Here is a 14,039-nt window from a genome sequence, read left to right on the forward strand (position 1 = left end):
TTCTGCAGTAACTCAAGCTGAAGAGGCCAGCCTCGTAGGTGGCGTCCCCAACGTGGTCTGGCGGCGAGTCCAGCCCAGAGGGCTACAGCACCATCTAATGGATTTGAACTGGCTATCCGCTTGGGGTCGTTTGGCAGTTCGTGAGGTTTTGTTCAAACATAAGCTGACAAAGCAGCAGGAGTGTCCTAGAGCCGGGTGTCATGCGGTGGAGTCGATCAGCCACGTGTTTTGGGACTGTAATTTTGCTCAGCGGACCTGGAACAAATGTGAAACTTTGTTTAGTAGCCTGTCCTCCACTTTCTGTGTACTTCCTGCAGTTGTGTTATATGGGTTGAAGGTGGGAGGTGGGGCAAACGCTAAGAGCTTTGTGTTATGGTTGCTAGTTAGTTTAATTAAGTTTGAGTTATGGAATTCCAGGAATTTGTTAGTCAAGAGGGGAATTGTTTGTACAGTAGATGGGTTATATAGAAGGCTTTTATGGAATTTGAGAGGGTTGGTAGAAGGGGACATAAAAAGATGGGGTTTTCATGCCGCAAAGGAGAAATGGAAATCCATAGTGGATATCTGGGATTGGAAATAGTCTAGGTCCTTTAATGTTCCTGTAATTTGTAAATAAGACTGTTGGGTGAATTTGGGGGTGGTAGGTAATTTGCATAAGGGGCGGGATTATGTAAATTGGGTTGGGGTTGGAAATCATGTACTGTGTTTTTCAAGTAAGTTGTTTATTTTATGTACGCATATCTGCTTCATGTTAATTGTGGGTTTGTTTTTGAGCAAGGGAATTGTATTGGGGTGGGTTGTGTCTATATAAGGGATGAGATTATGATACCTTTGATTTAGCTGTGTAATTGTTTTTGTTTTTGATTGTGTTTTTGGACTTATGTATTTGTAGTTTTGGTGTTTTATTTTGTATTTTGTATAATAAAAAAAAAAAAAAAAAATCTGTTCTTATCAGTTTAATATCTGATACGTCCCCCATCGGGGGACCACATATTAAACGGATTTTTGGAACAGGGAGCTGGATCAGGAGCTTGCTCCGTCCTCTCCACGCATCGGCCCGGTATTGCAGCGCCTCCGGGAGCGGTGCACCACCTTCTCTCAGCGGTGAAAAGACAGACGTAGGTAGCTAGCGAGCGAGCGAGCGAGCGAGCGAAGTGGACTGGAGCTCCTTCTTCTCGGGTCTCGTCCCTCGTCCCCCATCTGTGTGTCTCTGTGTTCTGTCTCTCTCTCTCGCCCTCTCGGTTCCCGTGCTCCCTCTGTGCGCTTTCCCGCGTCTCGACTCTCTGGGCAAGCAGGCCGGCCCCCTTTTCGGCTCCCGTGCGTTTTCCCTCCAAAAAACTTAGGTTTTTCAGCCTTTTCCCAGGGAGGCAGGCGTGGCTTGCTTGCTTGCTTGCTTGCTTGCTTGCTTGCTTGCTTGCTTGCTTGCTTGCTTGCTTGCGTGTGTGTCCGTCCCCGTCCCTGCAGGCGGGCCCCTTTCGACAGCTGGGCGTTTTCCCTCCCAAAAACTTAGTATATCCACCTTTTCTTTCTTTTTTTTCGGCAGGCAGGCGTGTGTGTGTGCGCGCGCGTCCCCGTCCCTCCCTCCCTCCCGAGAGAGAGCTGCCCCTTGCCTCTGCCCGCAGGTGCTGGCGCTCGGCTTTGGCTTGCAGCCGGTTGGGCGCAGCTGCTGCCGGTGGGAGGGGCCTAAGCTAAGGAGGCCGGGCGGCTGGCGCCCCCTGCGGCTGCGGTCGTTGTCGGGCCGTTGACAGAAGATCAAAGAGCAGGGCCCCCGCCCGGGACTGGCAGGAAGGCAGGCGGGCAGGCAAGAGAGAGGGGGAGCAGAGTCCCGCGGCAGGCCTCTGGCTGCAGGGAGGCCGGCAGCTGCGCGGGTCCCGGGCTCCAGAGGAGTCGGCCTGCGCCACTGTGCGCCAGCGGAACGCCCGCGCGTCGGTCCGCGCCTTTGTGGGCATCGCTTCTCGGCCTTTTGGCTAAGATCAAGGTTTAAGCCGGCAAGCCCGCAATTCCGAGGTCTTAGTCCAGGGGGTCGGGAAGGCGAGGGGAACGACTGGATGGACCGGATGGAGTGATGCTGGATTGAAGAGTTGGAAGCCTGGAGAATTGACGTGACGAGGAGGATTGCTGTGCTGCGGGAGAAGTTGGACGACGGTGGCGATTTCCTGGTGGATCAGACGGCGTGTTGTGACCTGGTTGCTGGAACGATGGCTGGACATCCCTGGGCAAGGAACGAGCGACGGAAGAACACCCTCCGGTTTTCCCTGAGAGGTCGGGATGGACTGGCAGAGTGGACAAGGGATAAGTTTAAGTCTTTTGTTCTAAAACGTGCTTTGGATGTTCGAATGGAGGATATTTTTTGCCTGTTAGATTTTCGTGACAGAGGTATTTTTGAGGTATCTATGGTTTCGGAGACTCTTTGTTCTGATTTATGGGACACGGTGCAGGCAAGGAAGGAGGAGGCTCCTTTGAGTCTCTTTCGAGTGGAGCCATTGTTTGCTGGGGAATTAAAATGTATGACTGTGCTGATGTTTGATTCTTTTGTTCCAGAGGAGGACATTGTTTCTTTTTTGCAGCAGTTTGTGGTTCTGCAGGGGACGGGGAAGCAAGAACGGGATGAAGACAATGTGTGGACTGGGAAGTGGAAGTTCTGGGTGAGACTGCGTCTGAGTGCGACAGAGGAGGGGGGAGTTGTTCACCCCCCAGCGTTTTTCGCCATTGGATCTAGAAGAGGGTACCTTGTTTACCCAGGACAACCCTTAGCGTGCTGGAGATGTGGGACTCGGGGTCATTTCGCTGTGCAATGTAAAAAGTTGTATTGTAATTATTGTAAATCAAAGGATCATGTTACGAAGGACTGTGTGCGGGAGGTACAGTGTTATGCATGTGGGGAGGTTGGGCATTTTTATAGAAATTGTGCGGAGAGGCGAGATGGGAGGAGTGTTGTGGATATGGGAAAGAGTGAAATGATCGAGGATAGTGATGTGGACACGGGTTTAATTACTGAGTCTGAAGTGGAATGTGTGGTGAGTGTGTCGGAGAGTGAGGGGGCGGTTGTGCGGGATGGTTTTGTGTCTAAAGATGGTAAAAGTGGGAAAACTGACAGTGAGAATGGGAATGTGGAAGGTGTGGTGTGTGCGTCGGAGAATGAAGGGAAAGTTGCGATTGATGTTTTTGTGTTTAAAGGATGTACAAAAACTGAAGGTGGACAAGAGGAAGAGGATGAGGGGAAGAGTGGACTTAGTTGGATGAGGTTAATGGGTGGTGAAATAAAGTTTGATTTAGTGCAAAGTGAAGGAGGGGAAAGACTGCTAAAGAAGAAGAAGGTACGGAAAAATAAGAAGGGGAAGGTAAGGGTGGGACAGACGGTTAGGAAAAAAGGAAAAAAGAAAGGGAAGGGGTGATGGAGAACTAAGTTATAGTTTTTTTCAGAGGTCAGGGTTATATTTGCATAAGGGGTGGGATTATGGTAAGGTGAGAGTGGTTTTGTGGTGGTTTTGGGTTATAGGGTGGGTTGCTTAGAAATGGTGGAACTGAATAATGATGAGCTGTGATATTGTTTTTGCTGTGTATTGTTTTTGTTATTAATTGACCTGAATATGTATTAGTATAAGAAAGTTATTGTATTGGTTGATAAATGATTTTTGATTATTGGAATAGTTTGTATAAGGGGTGAAAAATGTAAATGAGATGATGTTGTGGGGTGAATTGGTTTTGAAAACTGGGATGGGGCGTTGATTGTATATAATGAGGTTAAGAAAATGAATGTATTGTAAGTTTGGGAAAGGGATCTTGTTTAGTTTGCATAGGGGGCGGGATTATGGAGATTAGTGGGGTTTGAGGTTATGTAATGGGATATGAACAGATTTGTGTTGTGTATTGATTTTTCTGTGTAATAATTTGTTGAGAATGGAATGGGAAGTGTTGTTAGTATGCAGAAGGTTTTGTTAGTTGACTATTGAATGGAATTTTGTGTTTAACAGAATTATTGGTTGATATGACTTTGGTTGTTATTGTGATTACTGTGTTTTTGGGATTGTGTTTTGTTTTTTGGAGTTTTTGGAATTTCTTTTGTATTTTGTATAATAAAAAAAAAAAAAAAAAAAAAAATCTGTTCTTATCACTCGGAAGCGCTATCCGCTCCCTCTCTCTCTCGCTCTCTCTCTCTCTCTCCCTCTCTCTCTGCCTCCTTGGCCTCTTGGCTGGGAGTAGGTACACGTGGCCTGCCCGCGGTGCTTGCTTTCCACCTCGAGACTCGGAAGCGCTATCCGCTCCCTCTCTCTCTCGCTCTCTCTCTCTCTCTCCCTCTCTCTCTGCCTCCTTGGCCTCTTGGCTGGGAGTAGGTACACGTGGCCTGCCCGCGGTGCTTGCTTTCCACCTCGAGACTCGGAAGCGCTATCCGCTCCCTCTCTCTCTCGCTCTCTCTCTCTCTCTGCCTCCTTGGCCTCTTGGCTGGGAGTAGGTACACGTGGCCTGCCCGCGGTGCTTGCTTTCCACCTCGAGACTCGGAAGCGCTATCCGCTCCCTCTCTCTCTCGCTCTCTCTCTCTCTGCCTCCTTGGCCTCTTGGCTGGGAGCAGGTACACGTGGCCTGCCCGCGGTGCTTGCTTTCTTCCTTGAGACCCGGAAGCACTTTCCGCTCTCCTCTCTCTCTCCTCCTGCGCCTGCACCTAGCTGGGCTTTGCCCACAAGGACAAAGGCCAGGGCTCCCTCGCTGCTCCTTTTGCTCTCTCTCTTTCCCTCTTTTTTTTCCCTTTGTTCCCTTTTTCTCCCTCAGAGATGGCGGACAAGAGGACTTTGATCCGGTTCCACTGGACAAAGAAGACGGAGCCGATGCCGACTGCTAAGGCCTTTTTCATGACCTTCCTGCGAGGGATCTTGCAGTTGGTGGCCGGCGATCTCTACTGCCTCCAGGACAACAAGGCAGAGAGATACATGGAGGCCTACATGGCCACGGACGCGGCATACGAAAAGGCAACGAGACTGGTCAGGGAGAAAGGTAAGCACCCTGGTTTCTCTGATTTCAGGCCGGAGCCTATGAGGAAGACGAACCAGAGGACCATTACGGTTTGCACGTACAATCCCTATGTACCAGCGGAGCGGGTAACAGCGTACCTAGGGAGGTATGTTACCGTAGTGGGAAAACCGACAGAGGTCAGGGACGAAGGCGTCTGGTACGGCAAACGCCAGTACCGAGTCCTCCTGAAGGAGGACCCAGAGGGCGTTGACGGTTTCCAGCACCCCCCGGCTCGCTTCAACATCGGAGCCGACAGGGGGTACCTCTACTACCCCAGGATGCCGGATTTCTGCAGCAAGTGCAGACGGTCCGGCCACAAAACAAACACATGTGACATCGTCAGATGTCACAACTGCAATGAGGACGGGCACCTGGCAAAAACCTGCCGGGCAGCCAAAAAGTGTGACGGATGCGGCGCCGAGGGACACCTCCTTCGCCAATGCAAGGTAAGCAAACCTTCGTTTGCGCAGGTGGTGGAAGCCGGCAGGCAGAAACCGGTCTCCAGACAAAGGGAGAGGGCTGAGAACAAAGAACCCGCACCTCCCCCGCTGAGACCCGAAACTGCCGAGGCCACACCCCCAGCCGCATCGGTGCCACAAGATGGCCGCCAGGAAGAGGGACAAGATGGCCGACCGGAGGAAGGGCCCTGGATAACTCCCAGCAAAAAGGGAAAGCGCAAGCGGGAGAAGAGACCCAGGGCGGACCCACCTTCAGAAGGACAGAAAAAGAGAGTGGTAAGGGAAAACCGTTTCCTCATCCTAGAGGAAACGGAACTTTCTTCCCTCCAGGCCCAGGAACAACCGGAGGAGGCGCTCCAGGAAATGGAAACCCTCCCCCCCGAGGCCCAGGAAACGGACCCCCCCTCCCCCGAGTCCCACGGACAAAAGGAGGAGGCAGCCCAGGAAGAGGTAACCCCCTCCCCCGAGGCCCAGGGACAAAAGGAAGAGGCAGCCCAGGAACTGGAGCCCCCTTCCCTCGAGGCCCAGGAGAAACTGGAGGCCCCCGAAACCCCCCGAGAGAGGGAAGAAAGGAGCCTCCCCGAAGCGGTGGCTGAGAGTATCCTCGAGGACGACGAGGATTATTTTGAAGCCGCCCTGGAGCCCGGACTGATGGTAGGGCTGGACCTGTCCAGCATGTTTTCCTTTCAGTCCCCAGCGAAACCTGGAGGGAGCCCAGTATATTCCCCCCAGGACCCGAACGAGAGGAGTTACATCTAGGCTAAACAGTGCCCAGATGTAGACTCCCAAGTTTCTACTGTAAGTACAGAGAGGAGGTTTACCTTTCACTAGTTTAACCATGACTGTGAAACTAACCTTCTTAACAACTAACGTGAGAGGGCTGAGAGACCCAGTGAAAAGACGGGGAGTCTTTCATGATCTGGCCTCAAAGTCTTTCTCAGTTTGTTTCTTACAGGAGGTCCACCTGAAGGATGAAAGCGACAAGCTGACATTCACCAGGGAATGGACGAAGGGAGAATCATGCTGGAGCGTAGGAGGGGTCCACTCTTCCGGAGTGGGAATCCTCCTCGGGAACCCAGAGATGACGCTGGTTTCCTCCTTCTCGGTGGTGCAGGGCCGGATCCTGGTCGCAGACATCGACTGGAGGGGGCAGAAGTTGAGAGCGATTAACGTCTATGCTCCGACGGAACCCTCTATCCGGAAGGAAGTGTTTGCTGACCTGGCCAGCTGCTGCACCACTAACAGACAGGTGGTGCTCGGCGGGGACTTCAACGTCGACCGGGAGAAGGGGAGCGACGCTAGCTCGGCAGAGCTGGAGTCGCTACTCAAGCAGTTCTCCCTAGTAGACGGCTTCAGACGGTGCCGCCCGAACGACGCCGGACCGACCTGGAAGAACTCCCGGGGAGTGTGCAGCCGCCTGGACTACATCTTCGTGCACACGACCTGCTCCCTGGAGTCGGCGATGGTGTCCCCGGCGTGGTATTCCGACCACGAGCGCCTGACGGTGGTGGCTAACACCAGCCTGCCGGCATTCGGTCGTGGGTACTGGAAGCTGAACCGGGAGATACTGGAGGAAGACGACTTCAGGGCACTGTTCCGGAAAGACTACGCGAGCTGGGGAGACCTGAGAGACGGCTACAGCTCCGTGGTGGAATGGTGGGAGTCGGTGAAGGACAGGACCCGAACCCTGGCGCAGACGTACTGCAGACGGAAGGCGGCCAGGGAGAGGAAGGAAGCTGCACGACTCCAGAGGCAACTCGAGGAGGAGTACAGCTCGGCTAACGGGGGAGGAGCCTTCAATTCAGCCCGGGCACGGGACCTGAAGGAGAGGCTCCGCAGACTGCACACGGAGAAAGCCAAGGCTTTCCTCGTCAAAGCACAGAGGGAGCATTACGAAAATAATGAAACCTGTTCCTCCTATTTCTTCAACCAGGTCCGGGGAGCCCAGAAAAAGAGGGTGATCCACAGCCTGAGACGGGGAGATGGAGAGGAAGTGCTGGACGAGAGCGACAAAGTAGAGGCGGCCACCGCTTTCTACACGGAGCTCTTTTCGGAAAAGCAGACGGAGGTGGAGGCAGGCGATGCTTTTCTGGAGGGGCTGACGGCACGAGTACCGGAGGAGGTGAGGGAGGACTTGGAGGGTCCGATCACGGCCGAGGAGCTGAAGGCGGCGCTCTTGTCCATGGAGAATGACAAGGTGCCGGGGCCGGACGGACTCCCCAAGGAATTCTACACCTGCTTCTGGGACACCCTGGCGGCAGATCTGGTGGAAGTGGCGCAGGAGATCTTCCGCCGGGGGAAACTCGGAGACACCATGAGGGAGGGCGTCATCTCCCTGCTCTTCAAGGGAGGAGACGCCGCCGACCTCAAAAACTGGAGGCCGATCACGATGCTCTGCGTGGACGTAAAGATCCTGTCCAAGCTCCTGACCGGCAGACTGAGAACCGCCCTCCCCCACATCATCCACAGCGACCAGACGTGTGGGGTGGAGGGGCGATCCGTCAGCTGGAACCTCCAGCTGACCAGAGACGCCATCGCCTGGGCCGAGGACCGGAACGTGCCCATGATGGTGGTCAGCCTGGACCAGGAGAAAGCCTTCGACAGAGTGAACCACAGCTATCTGTTCAGGGTGCTGGAACGCTTCGGTTTCGGAGAGAGTTTCAGCCGCTGGATTCAGATTCTGTACTCTGACGTGGGCAGCAGAGTGAACGTGAACGGAAACCTGGGGGATTTCATTCCCCAGGAATCCGGAGTACGACAGGGCTGCCCCCTTTCACCCCTTCTCTATGTTCTCTTCACAGAGCCCTTAGCAGAGGCGGTGAGACGGGACCCCGTCATCGACGGCCTGGAGATACCGGGAGGCGCGGGGGAAACCCTGAAGATCTCCCAGTACGCCGACGACACGACGCTGTTCCTGCGGTCGGACAGGGGGTTGAGGAGGGCCCTGCAGGTCATGGAGCAATACTCCAGAGCCTCGGGGTCGAAGCTCAACCGCCGAAAGAGCAAACTGAAGTTCTTCGGACCCTGGAAGCACAGGACGACGGCGCCGGAGGGTCTCGAGCTCTGCACGGAGCCCCTCAGAATACTGGGGGTTTCCTTCCAGAGCCAGGACAACGAGACCAACAACTGGACTGAGAGGATCGCCAAGGTGAACGCGAAGCTGGGTCTGTGGAAAACGCGGTCGCTGTCCTACACAGGGAAAGTGATGGTGTTGAAAGCAGACGTCCTGCCGGCTTTGGTTTACCTGGCGGTGGTGTACCCGCTGCCGGCCAGACTCAGACGAGCGCTGCAAGGGATGATCTTCGGCTTCGTCTGGGGCGGCAGGTACGAGTACATCACGAGAAACCGGATGTGTCAGCCGGTCGAGGAAGGGGGTCGAGATGTCCCACATTTCCCCCTGAAACTCGACTGCATCTTTTACTGCAACCTCTGTCGGGCGCTGCGGGAGCCCATCGGCCACAAGTACCAGTACTTTGTCAGGCTGTGGCTCTCCATCCCGATGAGGCACTTGGTCCAGTGGTCAAACACTGGGCCCAAGGCAGAGAGGCGACCAAAGTTCTACACCCACGCTGTCAAGTGGAGCAGGAGGTACGAGGCCACGAGACAGCCAGAGCTCTGCACCAACCACAGAGCTCTGTACAAAGAGGTGAGGGGGCATCTGGTCGCCGACGAAAGGCTGCGAGTTCCCAGACAAGTCTGGGAAAGGACGCAGCCTAAAGAACTGGACAACGAACTGAAGGACCTCAACTGGATGGCCGTACACAAGAGACTGGCTACCAGAGAGGTCCTCTACAGACACTCGCTTACCAGGAATCCGCATTGCCCCCGGGACACGTGTTTCGTCGAGGAGACTCAGGAGCACGTGTTCTGGAGCTGCCCCTTCGCCAAGGCGGTGTGGGGCAGAATGGACAACACCATGCAACTCCTGGGGACGGGTGCGGTGCTCAGTTACCAGTACGTTCTGCTGGGGCTGGCACCTACCGGACTGGACAGGGGGACGCAGTTCCTGATGTGGCTGCTGCTGTCCCTCACAAAGAAAGGCCTGTGGGACGCGAGGAACAATCTCATCCGGCACAACATCGAGTGGGGAGCGAGGGAGCTGGAGGAGAGGATCCTGGCGGACCTCAGGAGGAGGATGAAGCGCGACGTTGCTAAATGGGGTTTCCCCACGGCAAAGGAGCGCTGGAAAGGCCTATGGACCCTGTACAGGGATTAATGGGTTACAGCAAGTGGTAGGGTTTGGAGGGACACTCATAATAGCGCAAATCCGCCCACCCTTGCATGGATTGATAACGGACAATCACCGCCGTTCCGCCGTTGTTTTAACTTGTGGAGTGATATTGTATGAGATGTTTTCCTTTTGAGATGTGTTTTTTTTCCGAATAAAGTCTATTTTATAAGAAAAAAAAAATCTGTTCTTATCAGTTTAATATCTGATACGTCCCCCATCGGGGGACCACATATTAAACGGATTTTTGGAACAGGGAGCTGGATCAGGAGCTTGCTCCGTCCTCTCCACGCATCGGCCCGGTATTGCAGCGCCTCCGGGAGCGGTGCACCACCTTCTCTCAGCGGTGAAAAGACAGACGTAGGTAGCTAGCGAGCGAGCGAGCGAGCGAGCGAAGTGGACTGGAGCTCCTTCTTCTCGGGTCTCGTCCCTCGTCCCCCATCTGTGTGTCTCTGTGTTCTGTCTCTCTCTCTCGCCCTCTCGGTTCCCGTGCTCCCTCTGTGCGCTTTCCCGCGTCTCGACTCTCTGGGCAAGCAGGCCGGCCCCCTTTTCGGCTCCCGTGCGTTTTCCCTCCAAAAAACTTAGGTTTTTCAGCCTTTTCCCAGGGAGGCAGGCGTGGCTTGCTTGCTTGCTTGCTTGCTTGCTTGCTTGCTTGCTTGCTTGCTTGCTTGCGTGTGTGTCCGTCCCCGTCCCTGCAGGCGGGCCCCTTTCGACAGCTGGGCGTTTTCCCTCCCAAAAACTTAGTATATCCACCTTTTCTTTCTTTTTTTTCGGCAGGCAGGCGTGTGTGTGTGCGCGCGCGTCCCCGTCCCTCCCTCCCTCCCGAGAGAGAGCTGCCCCTTGCCTCTGCCCGCAGGTGCTGGCGCTCGGCTTTGGCTTGCAGCCGGTTGGGCGCAGCTGCTGCCGGTGGGAGGGGCCTAAGCTAAGGAGGCCGGGCGGCTGGCGCCCCCTGCGGCTGCGGTCGTTGTCGGGCCGTTGACAGAAGATCAAAGAGCAGGGCCCCCGCCCGGGACTGGCAGGAAGGCAGGCGGGCAGGCAAGAGAGAGGGGGAGCAGAGTCCCGCGGCAGGCCTCTGGCTGCAGGGAGGCCGGCAGCTGCGCGGGTCCCGGGCTCCAGAGGAGTCGGCCTGCGCCACTGTGCGCCAGCGGAACGCCCGCGCGTCGGTCCGCGCCTTTGTGGGCATCGCTTCTCGGCCTTTTGGCCAAGATCAGAAGGCGCGTGGCCTGACCGCGGCTGGACGATTCAAAAGAGACGAGAAGGGCGGCAGAGGAGAGACGGAGGAATACAGACGGAAGGATCCTACGAAGGCGCAGACGACCGGGAAGAAGGCATTGGACCAACACCTGGGGGAACCGGATTCACGAGCCACCACTGGAATCGCTCTGGGTTGAGCCCAGGGGGTGAAGGTGGGGCTCCCAGATGACGGCGGCCGGTGAGTGGGATCCTTTTTTAGCGACCGTGAACCCTCTGTCCCGTGAGGGACAGATGAGGTGCACGGTGCGCTTTATCTTAAAGAAGAAAGAGGATGCGGGAGTATGGATGGTCAGGACACAGTTCGAGAGAAAGATTTTGTTCGATGTGTTGAACATTAAGAAGATCAATATTTTGGGAGTTCAGGATTTTCAGGTGAAGAATATCTATGATGTCACGTTGACTACGAACTACGAATGCCGAAGGGTGTGGGATAGGGCTAACGACTTGAAGGAAACTGACCCTCTTGCGAAATTTATTATTGAACCTCTGTTCGCCCGGGAGTTGAGACCAGTAACTGTGCATATGTATAACCCTCATGTGCCCGAGGTTGATATAGCCATCTTCCTAAGAAGATACCTTGATATCCAAGGGGAGGGGAAGAAAATCTTGGATGAGGAAGATATATGGACTTTTAAGAGACGGTTTATGGCAAGGTTTCGGCCGTGTAAGACCTCCCCTGGGGGGGTGCTACACCCTCCGGCATCCTTTTATATCGGGCCAAATAAGGGGTATCTGAGTTACGCTGGGCAGCCTAAAACCTGTAGGAAGTGTGGCCAGGAAGGACATGTGGTAGCAGACTGCACGGAACAGCTTTGTAGGCGCTGCGGTCAGGTCGGGCACTCGGCAGTGTCTTGCCGTGAGGCCAGGGTGTGCAACCTGTGCGGTGAACAAGGCCACATGTATAGGGCTTGCCCGCAGAAAATTAAGACCTTTGCGTCCGTAGTTGCAGACAGGGGAGAGGAACAAGCCGGACCATCAGTGAGAACAAGGAGGAACGATGAAGAGGGCACTCACCTGAATGAAGATCTCGCCCTCCAGGAGGTTGACACTGATGCTCTGGCTCAGGTTTCGGACCCAGAGCCCCAGGCGTCCAGATCGGGTATGCAGGACCTCCTCGCTGGATTACCGGAGATGGGAGCGAATGAGGAACCCGGGGAGAAGGAACCCTCAGAATCTGGCTGGATGAAACCAAAAAGGAGGGGAAAAAAGTCAAAGAAGAGGGAGAGAACCGCCTCGGACGAGGACAACACAGGGGTGGTAGAGAAGAAGTACAAAGAGATCGACATTCCGTCGGAGGAAGAGGCTGGCATGGAAGAGGAAGACTACTCTGATTCAGAGGTACAGCCTCAAAAGGAGGGAGACTATAATCCAGACGAGAGCCGGGAAATGGAGGAAGACCCCAGCATTGAGGGAGAGGTAGTGGGGAGTCCTGCGGAAGAGGAGGACAACGACTCTCCAAAAGACCCAGGCCCGGTAGATGAAGGGGAAGAGGAGGAGAGAGAACCCCCCCAACCTACATCTGAAGCAGGGGGGTCAGTAACCGCCCACGTTTCTGTCGCACGCCCCCAGGTCGTAATGCCCGGGGACGTGGCGATTGGCTCCGAACTTTGTCTACAGCCTGAGAGATCCTCCGATTCGGACTCGGACGCCTCACTGCCCCTCAGCGGTGTAACGGCTCAGGAAGAATCTCCCCCGTCCTTTTCCCCCGTTACATCTCTCAGCGACGCTATGTCGCCAAATGTAGACGGTATGGAAGATGCCCTGCATGGCCTTCTGGGTTCACTGTATTGAAGGCTACTTTCATGAGCGAGAGAGATGGGAACCTCCCCCCCTCCCGAGGCAGAGTGCATTCTCTGCTCCATTAACACCAGGGGTCTTAAAGATAAGATCAAACGTAACGGCGTCTTTGAATTCCTGGCTGAAAGGCGGTTTTCTTTTTGTTTCCTACAAGAAGTCCACCTCGGATCAGAGAGAGACGTGTCCGAATTCAGGAAGGACTGGCGTACTGGGGACTCTTGGTGGAGTGTGGGGGGTGTGCATTCCTCGGGGGTGGGGATCCTTTGCGGGACTCCTAATTTCTCTCCAAGCGAGGTTGTCTCTGTAATTCCAGGGAGGCTGTTGGTAGTGGATGGTGTGTGGGAGTGTATGCGTGTGCGTGTGATTGGAGTGTATGCACCAGCGGATAGGCGCCTTCAGGGGGCCTTCCTGAGAGAGTTAGAGCCCCTCCTCTATACAAATAGAGTGGTACTGATGGGTGGAGATTTTAACATCGATCTCGGTGATGTGAGTGGTTCGGGAGTGAGTGGTCTGCGTGAGATTGCACAACGTTTCAAACTGCATGACTGTTTTGGTGATTTTGGCCCGGCCTCCAAGGCTTATACCTGGAGTAATGGGCGAGGGATATTCCGAAGGCTAGATTATGTATTCACCACCCTAAAAGGGGTGACTCGGGCCAGGCAGGTGGTTCCAGTATGGTTCTCTGACCACCTCTTACTGTCGGCAACTGTGACCTCTGATGGTTTCCGGACAAGACCACAGCACTGGAAGCTGAACACGCAGGTCCTGTCCGAGGAGAAATATCTTACTCGGATAGTTGACCTGCTGTGCGGCTTCCAGAGGAAACGGTGGAGGTTTCCTACGGCGGTCCTCTGGTGGGAGGCCTGTAAAAAGGCCATCGCCAAGGCCTCCGTGAGTTACTGTAGGCACAGGAGATCTGTGGGTAAGGCGGCGCTAGCTAATTTACAAAAAGAGCTAGAAGGCCTATATGTGGCGTTTAATGAGGGTGGTTCCTTCGACGCAGCAAAAGCCACAGAAATCCGGCACGCTTTGAGCGAGACCTGGTCCTCGCGAGCTAGAGAGTTCCTGTTCAGGCTCAAGGGTGAGCTTTTGGAAAGCCATGAGAAGTGCTCGTCCCACTTCTTCGGCGCGGTCCGCGCGCGGCAGGCAAGGACCAGCTTCGAGGCGCTACGGAAGGTGGATGGCTCAGTAACACAGGATGGGCTTGAAATGGAGGAGTGCGCCTCGGAGTTTTACAGGTCCTTGTTTGCGGAAAAACCCGTGGACGCGGGCCGTTGGGAGAAGTGGTTGACGGG

The 14,039-nt window shown here is 54.7% G+C and overlaps 2 non-coding genes across 2 annotated transcripts; both read left to right on the forward strand.

Moving 5' to 3' along the window:
- Positions 1-900: 900 nt before the first annotated feature.
- LOC148647528 (U2 spliceosomal RNA) lies at positions 901-1,094 on the forward strand. The gene has a single exon (XR_015926992.1). It is a non-coding gene; the product is annotated as a U2 spliceosomal RNA (small nuclear RNA).
- An 8,753-nt stretch (positions 1,095-9,847) lies between these two features.
- On the forward strand, positions 9,848-10,029 carry LOC148647529 (U2 spliceosomal RNA). The gene has a single exon (XR_015926865.1). It is a non-coding gene; the product is annotated as a U2 spliceosomal RNA (small nuclear RNA).
- The last annotated feature ends 4,010 nt before the right edge of the window (positions 10,030-14,039 follow it).

The sequence above is a fragment of the Lepisosteus platostomus genome, chromosome 15 (assembly GCF_059453375.1).
Source record: "Lepisosteus platostomus isolate fLepPlt1 chromosome 15, fLepPlt1.hap1, whole genome shotgun sequence".
Lineage (NCBI taxonomy): Eukaryota > Metazoa > Chordata > Actinopteri > Semionotiformes > Lepisosteidae > Lepisosteus > Lepisosteus platostomus.